Genomic DNA, 16,452 nt, shown 5'->3' on the forward strand with positions numbered 1-16,452 from the left:
TGAATTCCATGGAGACATTCCCAGAGGATTAGCCTAACAGACTTCAGTGACATTTGTACAGCTCCAACTACAGTCTGAGACATGAAGACCATATAAGTCTTGCCATAATGTAAAAATTAAGAATTCTGAAGCTTGTCCATGCCTCTATGGCTCTAAGATACAGCAGATCTGAAGTAATAGAGTTCACTTTGGGTATATAAAACTCCACAGGTTTTTTATGACATAAAAGCAAATTATTTTGACCGTTTCCCAGAGTTTTCACAGTGTTTGCCAGAACGATGAGGGCATCGTCAGCGTAATTCGAGACATTGCCTAAGCAAATTGTAGGTTGTGTTAAGTTATGTTAGTCTGGGCTGTGCACTAGGAGTCGTGCAGCTTCTGGTCAACCAGCAGTGCTTCTGCTTGCCTGTAGCAATAAATGGGCAACTGTTTAATAGCTAAAACCTTGGTTCTGATTTCTTGTAAAGAAGACAGTGTGTCACAGAGCAGGGTTTTTGAGCCATTTTTCCTTATGCTTGTCTCCTAATTAATTCTTAGGGTGCCTCCCTGGTTGTCTCAAGTGCAACCTCAGAGCAATGAAGTTACTCTGCTTCTGATTGTTAGGCATAATTTTTGTTGTAAGGATTGTAATAAGACTGCTTCAGATACATTGATTGCTGAGCTGATATTAGGTTTTGAACACATGAAGGGTGCTTTCTTGTACATTCGTTATTATATGTTTGAGAATTAAACAAAAAACCAATGTAGTCTGTGGAGGAGGGGAGGCTGCTAGTTTGTAGCCATAGGAAAGCCTTTCTACTTTCTGATACGTGTGTTTATTTAGAATACAATATACAATATATTTTCTTGAAAGCAATTAACAATCTTACCATAGGAAAGTCCTTTTCTGAAATTCATTGTAAGTTTGCCTTTGGTTTAAATTTCAGTTTTGCAATGGAGCTGGAAAACTTCCCTATTAATTCTGTATTCGTTACTTAAGTCTTTCTGTTATAGGACGTGGTACCTCAAATGTTCACGTATTTCCATCATGGTTGTCCAGGTATATTTACAGGTTAATGTCTAGTTTATAACTACACTGCCTAGTACTGAAGACATTAATAATTGTTCTTTAAATAATTTCTGGAAGCTATATTTCTGTTCCTGAAAATAAACTTTGTTGAAAAATTAGGCTTTTAAGGGAATTGCTCACAGAAGGGAGACAATACTGAAAGTAGTACAAATTGAATATTGATGTGAAAAGCAGGCATATAAGTTCCTTGCTTTTCTTTTTAGATACTTTATTTTCTGTCCCATCTTAGGGTAGCAGGTATAAATCTAGAAGCAATAATATGTTTGAATGAAAATATGAATCAAGCAGTTGAATGTCAGAATCAGAATGCCTCTGGGTTTAAATAATGAGTAAGTTCTAAACGTGCATATTGCATAAACCCAGTAAGAAATTTCTAATTAAGATATTTGAAGATTTAGACCCTTTATGCACATATATATTTATTAAAAAAAAATATAAGACTAGGTTATATTAGATTAACACATTAACAGCTGATCAGTAGTAAGTATTTTCAGCCTGCTTTTTAGATCATGGCAAACATAAGGTAGGGTGAGACAGTTGAGAATCTTTTCCATGACTTCTCAAATTTTAATTGAATAGTCCATCATTCAGGTCATACTTTTTCAGTTTAACTGCTTTTTTTAAAGAGATGTTTGGTTGACATGTGACAATTATCCTTGTTACTGCCTGGTATCATCCACAGGCAGGATGTGTGCACAAGCAGGATGTGATCGGAGCAAAGGCAATGTGCAAAATTGGAATAGGAATATTTTATAGTGCAATTAAATATTAACCTTTTTTCACTTTGTATGTATTACCTTTATTATATGCATCTTATCTAGTTTTATTGGCAAGTAGGATTTAAAAAAGTAATTTATTGTTTAAAAATTATAAATTTTGGCATGTGGGCATAATTTTTTACAGTTAAGAGATAATTATCTATTCCAATCTTCCATTATCTTCAGATAATAACTTCTGTTTCTGCAAGGCTCAGGTACAAAGAATATTACTTCTAAAAATGTTACATAAAGGTGGAAGATAGCGTATAGCATTAGTTTAAAAAGTTTTCCTTCATCACAAATCCCTTTGTTTTGCATAAAGTATTTGTTACATTTGATGGAAGTCAAGTTTGAAAGGGATTATTTTTTGAAAATAGCCTTTTCATAATGTAAAATCTTAAGTTCACAGCATTTTCTTTAATTTTCACATGCGATATTAAATCACTATTGCTATTCATGTTCACTTAGCTATGATAATATGTTGCATATGGAAGTAAATACTGCTGCAAAATGCTTTGGTTTTTTAATCACCCAGGAATTGAGTACCAAAGACTTGCGCTTAATTTTTTTTTAATAAAATGTTAAAGTATCAATCGTTGCTGTTGCTCTTGAGATGCTGAAAAGATGCATTTAGTTTAATATTATCTATTTAATTTTGATGGAATGACAATCGAGAAGGAAGTTTCTTTGTAATTGAGATTCCCAACAATAGTTCTTATAATTGGTTTTAGGCATGGCTTTTAGTGTATAATAGGGGTCAGATATTGATCTCAGTAAAATAAAACTTTCTATGGGGATCATTAAACCATTTATTCTGTGCTGGCATCGGTGTGAGTTATTACTTAACTTGTCATTGTTATAGCCAAAATTTCCTTTGAAATCATTTACTGCTCTATGGGATTTTGAACTGTGCTAATTAATATGATTATTGGTTACTTCCTAGTAATTAAATATCTAGGATGACTTTTGGGATCTCATGCCTTTGTCCATTAATCTGTCATTTACAGTAATAATATCCAAGATGTCAGTATCAATTCAACCTTTATAGACTCACTATTATTAATTTATGCCATAGCTATTTCAGTCCTTAGGATATGCAGTAAAAAGTATCCTAATTCCTGCAAGCAAAAATTGCACGCTGGATCTATAGACACCCATTTGTTTTCAGGATTATAGGATGTTTTATTGATTCTTAATTTTCTGCTTGTTTCTACGTTGTCAAATTTGATATTTTTAATAAGCAATAGAATATTAAGAACTAGAGTGGAAACGAGTGATTCGCTTTCGGAACAGTGGCAGATGCTTTGCAGCTTTCTGAACCCGTTGTGTTTCCGCCATGCACTTCCCCAGCTTAACACGCTGGGGCAAAAAGAGCCAGCTACAAATGGCAGTCTAATGTCAAAAATAAAACTGAAGAAGTGGTGATTTTATCCATTATCAAGCCTGACCAATATAACTTCTAGAATTGCATAGATAGCTTATAATATAACATCAGATAACTCCTTGTACATTGCTAGAAATAAAAATTAAACGTGTCAAAGGATTTATTTTAAAAGGACACATTTAAAAAGATGATATTACTTCCTATTTTTTTTTAAACTGCCAGAAAATGTGACTTCTAAATGAAGTTAAAGACTTTTCTAGGCTTAGTTTAAAAGGTCTGAGGTTGCTATGTTTGCTTTGACAGAAGTCAAAGATATTCCTAATACTTAAAAGTAAAGCAGTGCTCCCCAGTATTTGAGTGGTGTTTGGGTCTGTGGTTGTTGTAGAGTAGACGAATCATAAAAGTTAGTAGATTTCTGAGACTAATATTTCCATTTCCTTCAAATGCATCTTCTGGCTATTATTAAACCTATTGTTGCAAAGTTAATACTTCAAAATCTCGTACCCATTTAAACTTTAATCTCTTTGTATTAAAAAAAAAAGTAATTGTATCTTGCATTTAAAGATATGTCATCTAGGTTGATTACTGCCTAGTTGTATTTTTTTCATGGGATGTGCATCTAACGGAAAGTGAAAGTTTATTTAGTTGTAATTTTGTCTTCCTTTCTAAAATACTTTATTTTTAGAGTTCATAAATACCCAATCATATAGTTGCTAACCCGTATGCATACTTGCAGATTGATTTCAAAGCATCAGATAACAAACTGATGCTTCAGGGAGCAAACCATAGCCTCAGGTTGTTGAGGAATTTCTCCCAGTGGTGACTGGCGGTGAAGAGGCGAATGAGGGCTAGTTTAGAGAAGTGGTCTGGGGGAATGCATTTGCACCAGAGGACGTGGCAATGGGAAGAAAATACTGAGGATGTGGGGTAAGAGAGGGTGGGTTGTGTTTTTGTTGTTGTTGTGTAGCTACTTCTTGTCCGTTGATTTTCCTCAGTTATGGGATAACTTGGGTATAACTTCGAATGATCTTGGATGTAATCACTTTTATCTGGCAGTACTGAATTTATCTCTTGCAGCCATTTCATGTCCCCTTAGTTCCTTCCAGTGCAATACCTGTTCATGTGTAGCCCATTTAAGGGTTACATATTTTTGAAGGCTGTGGTGTGGCAATCCTTCAGGTCCCTGTTGGGACAGTTCCCAAGTCAGGGCAGGGGACTACGCTGCTGATGGGAAAGTGTGACACAGACCTTTTTCTGGGTGGCCTAGAGGAGGGGCAACTTGTGGTAGGCTTGGTGCGGTTAGAGAAGATCAGGTGTTCTGTGTTGGGCTGCAATAGGGAAGAGGAGATGGAGATCCTGTGCTGGCATGCTGGGGGATGGGCAGCTTTCTGATAGAAATGGTGAGTGAACTCCCAACAAGCTCCAGTGTGTGGTGGAGAAAGACTGACTCTGGATATCTTGTATGCAAAGCAGAATTAGCTGCCTCTTGTCACCCCAACTCGGACTTGCGTCCCAAACCCAGAGCGCGCTCTCTGGAAGAAAAAGGCAGAGACCTATATATGAGGATCTTAAACCGTAAAGTGTGTCTGCATAGGGGGGTGAAATGGATGGGGTTGAGCATTTCTGCACTTGCATACTGCCAATATTTACTGAAGGCAAGATCTGGATCTTATTAAAACAACTGGGAGCAGAGGGGTTTTTTCCAACCTGGATTTTCATTAATCAGCCAGAATGGAAATTCTTGCGCAAATGGAAAGCAAGCTTTATAAAATCTTTAGCCATCCATTTTCTAGTTCTTTTTTGCCCGATGGGCATTTTATAGCAAAATAATAGTTCAAAATTAGGTCCTTAATTAACAAGTAAAGAACTGACCCAACGCCAGCAACAACTGATTCACTAATATTTTAGGCCATCTGTTGTAGAATTGTCAGATAATTCAGAATTTGACATTTTACTCCCTTTAAACAGATAATTTTCAGCTAGATCTTGACACAGAGAAGCTAACAATCTCAATCCAGATATGCAACACTCAGATAAAACAGAAGCACATGTTGTACTTCTGGTCTATTTTAAGACTTGATTTTTTTGGAGGACGGTTTTTAATGTTTTGAACTGTAATATAATTGCAAATATACTTGTCTTCGAGTGTTGAACTCCTGATGTTATTTATTCAACCAAAAGTTATCTATATTTTTAAATCTAATTATGTGTAGGAAGTGCTGTTCTTCAATTATGCTGAAAATATTCAGGAAAAGGTTGCAGGGTCTTTATCTTTTGTGGGCAGTCTTTGAACTACTTCCCAAGAAATAATACCAGCACTCAAAGCAAGTTTAACATTTACCTCTCCTTGGTAGAAATTGGTGCCCCAGTTCCTATGTTTTTCCATATATGCCGATTTCATAACTATTAAGTTAAATAGTTTTACCTGGCTTAAAATTATTTTATGTACAATAAATTAAAACATAAAGATCCTAGTGTTTATCATGAGATGATAAGATGTACTCTGCATTCTTTGTTCTTTACATATGAGAATCCTGCGGTCGTGTTGTAGACCACTGTTTGCTTTTGGTTTAAGTCTATTTGTTTTAAGAGGGTTTAAAAAACCAAAGATTTATTTTGTTGGCTACTTGCTTTGTTTGTTGTCTCAGTGAAAAATAGTATTTGATCAAAATACAGATAAAGCTGTGATCAGGTGAATGAACAGTGACAGAGGCATGTGAGCAGTTATACTGAAAATGGGAATGAAACCAGAAGCTTAACAATATCAATGGTGAGAAATGTCTTATTTTATGAAATTATTATTTCATAAAATTGCATGGGCTTGCTAAAGTAGTGCTAAACAGTTTTGAAAACTATACCCATTAGAAAAGTCAAGTTTTGGTGGTATTGCTACTCTTGACACTGTAGGATTTATTGACAGTTATTTAACTTCTTGCTTCTAGCAGGTAAAAGCAGAATATTTCAGTGAAAGGCTTTGAGGGCTAAGCCTCTATTCTGATGTTTTTATGTTTTATTTAAAATTCTTTTTTGAGTCAGGAGATCTCTTACAGGATTTTTTTTTGGCATTGCTGCAGTTCTAACAGTTTTCCAGATACGGTTTAGTAATGTTGCTGCAACCTCTCTTCAGCCATGGATCCCTGTTCCAATGCTCTTCATGCCTGGTCTGGTGGCTGTTGATCTCTTATGAATTTGAGTTGCTCAGACTATTTTGGCCCAAATGACCGTTCATGAGAGTTGGGGTTAGGCAGCTCAGAGATCTCTGTAAAGGGATGGCAGATATTATTCCCCACATAGAATGGGTCAGTACTTCATGCAATATAGGATGTATTTTCAGAGTTCGAAAGTAATGATCTCCTCCTTCCTGTAGAGCATTACAAGTAATTACTGTGCAGACTAGAGAGGAAAATACCTTGTTCCTCAGTAAGAGTGTAATACTAGCATCTCCCACTGTTTGTTTTACAAGGAGCATTGGGATTGTCTCCTCTGAAGTTTGTTTTGAATTTGGTATTTAGAAAAGCCGCTTTTGGTTTTTGCCTCCTTTGTTTTCTGAAGACAGGATGATATCATCTGGCTATTTAGGTTCAATATTAAGCTTTGAAACTGTTCAGGGTATTTTAGTGGGGATGCTAATGCTATCAAAAGGAAGAAGAGGCAACCAGTTCTGAATCTCTTCCATACAGGCTCCTGTATTTAAAAGGAGAACCAGAGTTTCACTCAGTTCTTGCCTCTCCATACAGAGAACAGAGTTGATAGTACAACCAGTCTGCTGGGCTTAGGAGCTTTGTTTTCCCAGTAATGCAGCTAAAAACCATGAAGAAGAGGAGTAGGCAATAGCATGCGGAGAGTTCAGGAGTCATCTTGAGGAGGAGGTGAGGAAGTTGTAGTGAGGAGAAGAGAGGACAGCAAGTATTGTGAAGCTCTGAAAACAAGGAAAATGTGAAACACTAGGATTCCTCAGCTGTGAAAGCAGATTCCAAGACCAGTTTTTTTGCACAGTGATCCCTGCAGATCATCTGACAAACACCCTTTATGAACAGTATTTTTGGAGTCATTGGCCTGCAGAAGAGTTATGAACAACTTGGACTACTGATAATCAAAAGTAGCACAGTGAGTCTTTCATGGAAGAAATCTGTGGTTTTCCTTCTGGATGCAGTCCTGCAAAACTATTTTTTTTTCTCCAGGTACTTTGATTCCAGTCAGCTATCATTTATTTGACATTACTGGGGGAGCTCATAATACACCAGAAATCAATGGGAATTTAATCTAATAGATGTAAATTTTTGTCTAGACCTTTTTAAAAGTCAGCATTATGGCAGAATGTGCCTTGGAAAGCAGCATAGGGTACTGCTAAGGGACCTGCTGATGGGTGGTGAGTGGATGGCTCCTCTTGTTCTCAATGGCAACGTGGAATTCTCATAGGCAAGAAATGTCATGCCCCTCTCTGACAGCAGATCAATACACTAAAATGGTTAAAGAGTTTTTTGAAGAAGCATATTCAGTATATAGTGACACAGTATGCCACCACCACATCTGGCTGGGCAGAGAATGGATTGAGAGCAGCCCTGAGGAGAAGAACTTGGGGATGTTGGTGGATGAGAAACTCAACATGACCTGGCAGGGCCAAGAAAGCCAACTGTATCCTGGGCTGTATCTAAATAAGTGTGACCAGCAGGTTGAGGGAGGCGATTCTTCCCCTCTACTCTGCTCTCAGGAAGATGCCACCTGGAGTGCTGCGTCCAGTCCTGCGGCCCCCAGCATAAGAAGGACATGGAGCTGTTGGAGTGAGTCCAGAAGAGGGACACAAAGACGATCAGAGGGCCGGAACACCTTTCCTATGAAGACAGGCACTGAGAGTTGGGGTTGTGCAGCCTGGAAAGAGATGGCTCTAGAGAGACCTTATAGCAGCACTTTAGTACCTGAAGGGGGCCTACCAGAAATCTGGGGAGGGACTTTTTACAAGAGCATATAGTGATAGGACAAGGAGTAACAGTTTAAACTGAAAGGGTAGATTTAGATTAGATAAAAGGAAGAAATTCTTCACTGTGAGGGCGGCGAGGCACTGGAACAGGTTGCCTAGAGAAGTTGGGGACGACCCATCCCTGGAAGTGTTCAAGGCCAGGTTGGATCGGCCTTTGAGCAACCCGGTCTACTGGAAGGTGTCCCTGCCCATGGTAGCGGGGTTAGAACTAGATGGTCTTTAGGGTCACTTCCAACCCAAATCATTCTATGATTCTATGGTCTCTTCTATGAGGAGTCCTATGAGGGGTAAATCTTGCTTGAGTTAGTCATCTGCCTGATAACTGGTTAAAAGGTTTGAGGATGTGAACTGGCAACTTTGGTGCTGGATATTATATGCAGTGCTGCTTCTCTTGTCTCATATCCTCGGCTTTCATCCAGAATTAGGGAACACATTTCTTGAGAAATGCAAACTGCTTTGCTAGCTTTCAGTCATTTTATATCATTTAGAAAAGTCTCTACTTAGTCTGTGAGAGAATATTAGATTCAGGGTTTTGGCCTCATCTTTGAGATGTAAAATGTTATGAACTTGAGATAGTTTAAAACTGTTAGATAAAAACTGCCCTCTTCAGTAGCAGGATCATTCTAATTAATCAAGAAGAGCTAACCTTCAAGTTAATATGGGCTGGAAATTTTATTTCCTAGTGTAGCGTAGGACCGAAGTGAATTTCCATTAAAGAGCATTATGGTCTTATCACTTTCCAGACCAGCTGCCAAGTGCACTTCTTGCTTGATCTTTCTTCTGTAACAAGATACAAACCAGCATATATGTTCAAGTAAGTAAACTAAAGATAGCAGGCTGCACATACAGTTGTCTCTTCCCAGGCATGAGAGAGAATAAACTGTGAAAATTTATAGTTATATCAGTTATATTGCAGAAAGATACTGAGATAGTATGATGAATGTAGTTGCACTAAAACCTTTTTGGAATAAAACAAAACAGTTCATTGCATTTGGACTGACTCACCATGCCAGCATTTTGGTATACATGATGTAGGGATCTTGCATCCTGATGTGAGCATGAAGAAGCTTTCTAAGATTTCTAACACCTAGCTAATGATTTTAGTGTGTGAAAACTTAATTGCCTTTTTGTCCCCTTCTCCAAATTTCAAAGTTGTTTTACAGTAAAGGTAAAGTAGTTTTGCATTGAAGTGCACCTCAAAAACCAAGCAAGCTGCTGCTCTGTGACCTCTGCGAACTTTTGAATGTAGAGTTAAAGAATACAATTCCCAGATTTTTACGGTCCTTTCTCTTGAGAGAGGCTTCTGTGAACAGAAGAGGGAGAATGCAGTTTAAAATCTATACCCCCCATATCTCTGAAAAGCAAATTTTGCAGAACTCCATAGTGAAGCAGCCTGTAGTGACTCTAGTTCTCTCCTCTTTCTTTTATTCAGTAGTGGGAAGGCAAAGTGGATGAGCTTAAAAGCTGAATATAGACAAATGTAATACATTTGGAAAATGAGTAGTGTATGCCAGTGTTGGTTATAATATATCATGCAGTTGTCAGTCACTCAGATGCATGAGACTATCTAATTGTACTTTTAATTCTTTGTTTCCTCACACTTAATTGTGTTAAAGGATGCTATATCCTAGCCACTAGCATTAATCTTCTACATAAGCAATTCCTGTAATTGTGATGAAGATTGCTTATAGAATTTAGCAAGGTGTAAAAATGCTCTGTATTACTGTGATTGAGATGGGAGTGTAGTTGGCTGGAAATTTCTTAATGAAATGTCATGTCAGGAGATGTAGATTGACACCCAAATATGGGGAAAAGAATTACCAATTAAACAATTCCTCTAGTCGAGTATGAGAGTTGTGATTACTGGAAGATGGTTGGTGATGCCTTTGAGGCTAGATAGCTGTTTCCAGGAGCCCAGTAGTGAGGGAGCCACAGCAGGAAATAATCTGGTAATTATGCTTCTGGGTATTTTAGTGGAGTTCAGTAGTATCTTCTGTTTTGCCAAGTAGCTATTCTAATAGCTTTTTTTTTATAGCTACAATTTACAGCACTTGCAAGCTGATTTTTGATCTGTAAAATGTAACATTGTTGTGGATGTGCATCCATGGATTCCCCATCATTGGAAGTGTTCAAGGCCAGGTTGGATGGGGCTTTGAGCAACCTGATCTAGTGGAAGATGTCCTTACCCATGGCAGTTGTACTGGAAGCAGATGATGCTCAAGCAGGAGGGTTGGACAAGATGATCTCCAGAGGTCCCTTCTGACCCCTACCATTCTGTGATCCTGTGACCTGTAAAGGTCCCTTCCAACCCAAACCATCCTACAGTGGGTAGGACTGTAGGTAAAGGTGCAAAGTTTGACAAAGGTGGCTGAAGCTAAACCAAAGGGTAATTCTTTTAAAGTAAATGGAGCTTAACGCTTGTTTGGTGTCTTGTCTAATTGCTAAGTTTTTATTGCTTAGTAAGGAGGGGAGACATTTTGGCAATATCTAGTGTTACACTTGGAAAAAAAAAATTTTTTAATTCTTAATGTAGCTATACCTGCTTGTTAAATAAATTTAGCTTTTCTGACCTCATGAACTTTGAAAAGTTTTATGTACCAGATGTATAATTCTACTGATACCAGAATTGTCAAAGAAATGTAGAAAAGCTATTGCTAAATGTTATTTATAATCTGTAACTTGCACAGTTCAGTATCTTTTTTAAAGTTCATTCCTGGGAAATGCAGAGTAAATGCATGTTATATTGACCATTTTACTGTTTTTAGGTGGTGGCAATTGTCTTCTCTCATTAAACTGGGAGAAAGGAATGGTCCAGCATTTGGACTGCATTTTTTTAAAAAACCCACACATGTAACTTATATATGCTGTGTACAATTTTTCAAAAGTACATTTGTAATTTATGTGCTGCTGAAAAATATAGTTTCACCAGGACACCTAAGTAAGCAATAGTTCACCCAGACCAGGTATCTTTTATTCTGACTGTAAAGAGTTGCTGTAGTCTTAGGAGTAGGAGCTGTAGTAGCAAGGCTTTATCCTTGGTATTTTCTTTTTTCAACCAGAGTGTAAACACAGTCTCTGGAAGTCTGATCATGCAAAGTGTTTTTTAAATCTTTTTCCTAGGAATTGAGGGAAAATTATAATACCTGCAGCAGTTACTTGGTTAAACAGGTGAGCTTCCATTCTTTAAGCCTGTCGTGTATTCTAATTAACTCAAAGTATTACAAGATTAATTTACACCTATGTGTCTTAAAAATGCCTTACCTGAAGGATGTTGGGTGTACCCAGTGCACTGCTGTAGTACTGCGCATTTTGAAAATACGAGATGTTAGCTTTTCGCATGAAAAAAGTTTATATTCTAAGGTTTGTAAACAGTATGAAAAGCTTATTGTGATACTGCTGATGGCATGTTGCTGTCACGGGGCGGTAATATGGGCAAACTAGAAATGTGGTCAAGAACTGTATTTGCTTAATATGGATAAGGTTATTTCACTAAAACACTCACTAGGTATAAAAGCAGGTTTGAACAAATGAGGTGCAATCATAATATTTAAATGTTACCCAAACAGTTTACTGTTCAAGTGTACTCAGTCTCAAAAAATGTTTTCCCACTAGTTAACATGCTTTCTTACACCAGCATGTGTGCACATATACAACGTAGCAGGCTTTTTGATGCAGGGGAAAAACCAACACAGGTCTCAGTTCTTTTTCTAAACTTAATTAGCCTTTACTGCTTTCTCACCTAAATGTCTTTAGGCAGGGTTTCTTACCCACTTTCAGAATAGAGCTTCTCTCTTTTTCCTCCGTTTGTTCTTTTCCACTGAACAAGCACATGTTATTTTATTTAGTAATTTCAATCTGTAAAGCACAGGTTTTTTGACATCCGTGGGCTACTTCTAATAGTGGGAAATCTGTGACAGAGGAACCAGCTTCATGTGTGGAGTACGCACGCAATCCATGTGCCTGGCATTGTGATGGGGGTTTGTGTCTTTCTTGGAGAAAGAAAATTAAGGGGCAGTAAATCAATAAAAGGTTAAAAGTAGTCTTTTCTCCCTGCTGGTTTGAATCCTTTCTAGCAATGGAGACTCATGAAATGCACCAGTAATTGTTTCCTTTCCTAGAGAATTCATTAACCGAGGCATTAGCCTTTTTATCATCATGAGCGATGACTTAATTCTTTGCATCCTGTTATGCTTCTCAGGTGCACTAAAATATAAAATATTATTAATTTTGAGTTTCTGATTCAAATAATGAAAATTTTGTGTTTTGAATTATTTTTCTGTAGAGGCAGTTCAGTTTCACTGCTGTTGTCTCTCAAAATCCATAATATTGTGTTTCATTTGTTTACACAGTTACTGTCTCTTGCATCCAGCTCTCCAAAAGGGTGGGAAGCTTTCGCTCTCCAGCCTGTTCAGAAAAAATTGAGTGGAGATTGATCTTTTAATGTAATTTTCTTTAATTTCAGACTTCAAAAAATACAGAAGTGAGTACTTCAACAACCCACTTATTTGATATTTTTAAATAGTTTTCATTTGGGAGTTTTAAAGTGCTTTGGGAAACAGTAGGTATCGCCGTACCCCTGTGGGGTGTGTGTGTTGCTTTACAAACCAAACCAGCAGTGGATGAAATGAAGAACGCACCCACCAGGTTGTGTGTCTCAGGACGGAGAGTAAAAGGCAAAGCCCGGAAGGACTTCAACAGGTTCATAGTCTTAGAAAGACCACACCGGTCTCTTAATTCTCATTTCCTCTAAATCTGTTCATGAGTGAGATTGAGGCTTGTCACAGTGCCAGTCTTTCTGAAGAAGCTTGTGCTGAGTACCTGAAAGGCAACATTTTTAGAAATGCTGTTTGATGAGAAGCATAGCTGCAATATTGCTCACTGAGTGAGTGTTTTCTGACAGCAAGGATGTCTTTTTCATTTTACTTAAAATGTAGGTGTCTCGGGGAGGTAGCCTTTAATGATTTTCTAATCATAGTTTGAGCTTCTGAATGAAGTTTTCTTCATGAGCTAGAAGTCTGAGCTAGCAGAGGTGCTTCCCATCTGCCTGGAGTTGTACACATCTGCAGTAGTACATTTTCAGTAGGGAGTAATTTTTGGCTTGTGGACAGATCTATAAGTGAGAGAGAATGCCTCGAAGGGGGAAAAAGCTTTGGAAAAAAAAACTTACGGGGAAGACAAATATCTCATAAAAAGCTTACAATGACAGAATTACTATCACAACTTCTACTATTTTCACCTTAATCCCTGTCAAAAAGGCCATTTTATAATCTTGTGCCATAAAAATAAGAGCTTTTGTTTATTAAAAAAAAAATACACTATTTTGGGAAGACATTTTATTTGGTACTAAAGTATTTTGACTAAAAACATAGAATAGTACAAGAAGTTAGTCACAGTATTAAAAAATAGTGGACAATAGGTCAAAAACCCATAAGCTTTGTTTTTACTGGCATGTTGACAAGGGGCATTCTTGGCCATATTTTGAACATTTTTATCAACAGGAAAAAAACCTTCACTGATAAACATAGTAAAAACTGCTGATGCGATTAAAAAAAGGAGATGGAAGTGCTGCAGAGCAATCAAGTTTGCTTTGATAAGCTGTACTCTATCAAACTGTGTTCAAATTTTAGGTCATAAATACAGAATGAGAGACTGTCAGCTGTACTCGCAGGGCAGAGAACCCTATCCTAAAAAGAAGTCGCTTTGTTTGCACTGGTGATGAATAAACTGCTGAACCAAGTGCAAAGTCTTTTCATCTGAGGTGTGGTGGAATGTATCTGTGGACTGTGAAGAAAGCAGTAAAGGTGGTTCTGCATTGGACATTGATGTAACTGCTCCTGCAAGGCTTTGCTTGTTCTAGCTCTTGCAGACCGGTACCTTGGTGACTGTGACTTGCTGTTTAATTTATGGATGCAAAGGTTTGATGCAATTTAGGATCAGAAACATTACTTTCTAGGAGAGTATCAAGGAGCTTGGTCTCTTCTGCAAGTAGACTAAGGGATGGCCTGGTGATACCTAAGATGTACCTGTGCAAAGAACATCAGGGAGTTCTTCTGTCTGCCTGTCAAAGCTGTAAGAAAATCTGATGACTGGAGGTTTAAGCGAAACTGACAGTTACACAAAACCAGGTGGTAACAGGCCACTTGTGGCTGGAAGAGCTTACCATGTACTAGGGTGGAGTCTACGGCACTGTCAGTTTTTTAATTACGATGATTTTCTAGGTGTCTCTTATGGTCTATATTGGAGAAACTGTCAACTTTGATTGCAGCAGTGTCTTTTAGGCATAATAGTACTAACACCTTTCAGTTTTATTTTGTCTTAGGATGTTTTTTGTGCATCTCTGTGAGCTGTGGACCTCACTTTCTGCATGGCTGTATCAGTCCATTTTTGTAGTATATCTCTGCATTTCCTAAGAATCTAAGGTGTGCCCATATGTCAGAAGGGACTGCAGGTCCATCTATCCTGTGTCCTGGCTCCGAGAGTGGCCACTAGTGGATGCTTAAGCAAAGTATCATGTTTGTTCTGCTCTTGCTCTTCATGAAGTATCTCCCTTCATGGCAACTCTTGGATGCTGAGCTAAATGGACATTTGGTTGGCGTGACATAGTGCACAAATTGCTGCGTATGAAAACAAAGCAAGCATGCACTGACATTTTTCTTGCCTTTGGCATTTACCTGCTTATGGATTTCTGACCTGGGTTTGCATTGTGGCCATTATTATCAGTGACCACTGATGGGTTTTCCACAAGCTGGTCTTATTCCTTTTAAGAACCACTTAAAGTTTTGGCATCCGTGATACCTGTGACACCAGGTTTTACAATTTAATTGCCTACTCTGTGACAAAGCTTCCTGTAGTTTTTAATATGCTGGCTTACTGTCCCACTGTGTGCTCCCTAGCCATTGAATTGAGGCATGGTGCATATTTTATATGCATTTGTTTTATTCCCCACAATCATGTTGTCTTCAGCCTGGGGAGTATCAGTGCATTTCTTTTTCTCCTTTTCCAGCAAGCTATTCCATGCCTTGGACCATACTTACTGCCTGTCCTGGCACTTCTTCGTTCTCTGTCTTTTTTGAGATAGGTGTATCTTAGATGCCATTATAATGTTTGGGGTTTTAGTCCTTTTCTGAATAGTACCTAACATTCTTCTTGGTGCCTAATTCAGTAATTGCTTCACTTTTGTGATTAATTTATTGATATTGAAGCTCCCTGTACAGTTTCTCTTAGACTGTACTGACATCTAATGGTAAGGCAAAGTGGCTTAACCACGCTTAATGGCAAGATAAATTGCCTGACAGGCAAATATAGTTATATGTTTTCTTCTTAACTCAGTATTAATTTTTGTTAGACAAGATGGAATAACTTCAATTTTTGCACAGAAAGTCTGACCTAATACTTTTTCTTTTTGTAATTAATCTCTTTTTGTTCTACTTTTTTGGCCACACGTTTTTAAATGTAGTTTAAATCTTTGCAAGAGTAGTTTTGGGTGCAGTGAAAATGATGTGATTGTTTTATACTGCAGAAGTTTTTATAATAAGTCACAGTATCTCCAGAAAAAGGACAGCAGCATGAGATAAAATGTAAGAATAAATGCTGTCCTGCAGAACTTTGGAATAGGATGTTCCAGTGGTGGTAGGTGTAGCAGACCCATGATTGCTGCATTTTGAAGAAACATGCAGACAAAAGTCTTTGGCCTCTTTTTCTCATACTCCTATTTGAGGTTCCTCTATATTTTTAATTGGGCATTTTTCAATCTCCTAGTGATAAGTACTGTTGAATAATACTTTTGAACTTTAAAAAGAAAAAAAATTAGTTCAGCTATTAATCTTAAAGTTTTTCTATGTTTAGGTGTAGTACACCTCAGCGAGACATAAGTATCACCTAATTTCCATTACGAACCACCATTCCTCTGAACTGAAATTTTTGTTTTATACAGAACCAATACTGCTGCTACAGACACTAGAAAAGTTCAGCTACAACTTGTAGAGCTTCTTCAAGTCAAATGTTTCTCATACATCATCAACTTTTTTCCCTTTCTCAGAGTTAGAGCTCATCTCTTGCCATAGCTTCAGAAAGTTGACTTCTGTATTATGTAAATGCACCTTTGCTTTTATCTGAACATTAGGCTAATTTCTCCAACTTAGCATTTTTACATGTGATTTTACTTTCTGCTGTTTGTCAGCTTGATACTATCCTCTCTTTTGCCAAACACAAGATATGTTGCTTTGTACTAGAGAAATATTGAAATTTAGATAAATTTCCATTT

The 16,452-nt window shown here is 37.5% G+C and overlaps 1 protein-coding gene across 8 annotated transcripts in view; it reads left to right on the plus strand.

Annotated features, from left to right (window-relative positions):
- Nucleotides 1-16,452, plus strand: part of CTBP1 (C-terminal binding protein 1) — a 248,851-nt gene that overhangs the window by 34,571 nt on the left and 197,828 nt on the right. Inside the window, exon 1 of one of the 8 annotated variants that reach the window (XM_075092092.1) lies at nt 11,310-11,357. The exons of the other annotated variants lie outside the window; for them this stretch is intronic. The gene's annotated coding sequence lies outside the window, so the exon portion shown is untranslated. Of the gene's footprint in view, nt 1-11,309; nt 11,358-16,452 lie in introns of those variants that run through there. 8 annotated transcript variants of the gene reach the window in all.

This window comes from Phalacrocorax aristotelis, chromosome 4 (assembly GCF_949628215.1).
Source record: "Phalacrocorax aristotelis chromosome 4, bGulAri2.1, whole genome shotgun sequence".
In the NCBI taxonomy this organism is placed as follows: Eukaryota; Metazoa; Chordata; class Aves; order Suliformes; family Phalacrocoracidae; genus Phalacrocorax; species Phalacrocorax aristotelis.